General features: G+C 37.5%; 1 long non-coding RNA gene across 1 annotated transcript; it reads right to left on the minus strand.

Annotated features, from left to right (window-relative positions):
• Window positions 1–329: 329 nt before the first annotated feature.
• LOC140587658 (uncharacterized) lies at window positions 330–1,204 on the minus strand. The gene is made up of 3 exons (XR_011989353.1): window positions 1,092–1,204; window positions 837–940; window positions 330–706 (listed from the first exon to the last, which is right to left on the minus strand). It is a non-coding gene; the product is annotated as an uncharacterized lncRNA (long non-coding RNA).
• Window positions 1,205–1,545: the final 341 nt, after the last annotated feature.

Consider the following 1,545-nt stretch of genomic DNA (forward strand, 5'->3'; position numbering starts at 1 on the left):
ATTACCTATGACATATTAAACATGTGAGGACTGTGTGCCAGCAAAGCAATCGGTGGAGGAGAGTGTTTTGCAACAGCTTACATTTTGTGTTCAACCTTAAAAATGAGCATGAACTTGATCTGCATAATGATTGTATTTCTGTTATTATAAAGTTATATTCGTTTTGGTGTGATATGTTGAAACATTTCGTGGGATTTCTGTAAGTTCTTTTTTATTACTGGTGCAGTAAATTACAAGACAAACCAATTTCAGTTAAATACAATAATTAATTAATTAATTAATTAACAAGCAAAAAAATAAAAATAAAAATCCAGAATCATGTTCCATCTCACTTAAAATTACACCTCAATGTATCACAGTATCGTTTACGAATTTTCTCCAACCAGTGAACATACAACATTAGTAGATTTCTTTGAAATATTTGTCTTTCGTACTTGTCCTTGAATTCTATTACACAGTCATGTTTGTTCTTGTGTTCTTCGTGCTGTGGAATTATATGATTCAGGAGGTGCCAGCTGTCATGAGCCAAATGAATAAAGTTTTTTTTAAACGTGAATGCTTCCTTAGATTCTTTGAGTGTATAGCAGTGGAATAACAACAGAGTTTCTGTTACACGTCCCAGAGTAAAGTTTTCGGGAGCCTCTGTGATATTCCCAGCAATGTAAGGTCTAGTGGGGGTCTGAAGGCTGCTCTCTGTAAGATTGATCTGAAAAGTAAAGATGCCCCGTCAAGTCATCTGCAGCACCACCTTGCCCCACATGAAATTCCAGTGAAGTGCGTACATTCTAAGCGTAATTTCAATATGCATTTCAATATTACAAGGAATGACAACTTACATAATGATGCAACGAGTGGTTCCCATTTAATAAGTAATCGTGAACAACGTCGGCAGGAAATGACGACAGTTTTCCGAAAGTCATAAACATGATCATTGCCAGGACTGCAGAGCAAACATCAAAAAAGCACAATGATGACTCACTATTTGTACATATGCAATAAAATGTTATTACTTATAACATCCATTCATTCATCCAGCCATCCATCCATTTTCTATAACCGCTTATCTTATTCAGCGACGCGAACGTATTTACCGCGGAGGTTACGGGTGCAAGGTAGAGAACAACCCAGGATGGGTGTTCTGTCGATATATGCTGACTTGTCGAAAAATGCTACCACAGTACTAATCGATAGCCCTAACCATAACTCTTACCCTAACCCTAATCCCCCAAAACCCCTAAAACCCCTACCTTAACCCTAACCCTAATCCCAAGACGGTGGAACTGCACATGTGCAGAAAGGCTCGATAGCACGTCTCGATAGGTAGTATTTTATGACAGAACATGGGCGTTAACCCATCGCAGTTACTTATAACAGTAGCCTACTATTAATTATAAAATACGGATTCATCCAATCACCTATCGAAAATGTTCGGAAAAAATCCATAAAGCTCCAAAAACTTAAACTTGAATTTGCCCAATGTATAGGCACACGCTGTGGTAGCTTCTCTAATTGTATTTTCTTTATGTATCACGATGGTTGCGTCTA

Source organism: Paramormyrops kingsleyae, chromosome 2 (genome assembly GCF_048594095.1).
Source record: "Paramormyrops kingsleyae isolate MSU_618 chromosome 2, PKINGS_0.4, whole genome shotgun sequence".
Classification (NCBI taxonomy): domain Eukaryota; kingdom Metazoa; phylum Chordata; class Actinopteri; order Osteoglossiformes; family Mormyridae; genus Paramormyrops; species Paramormyrops kingsleyae.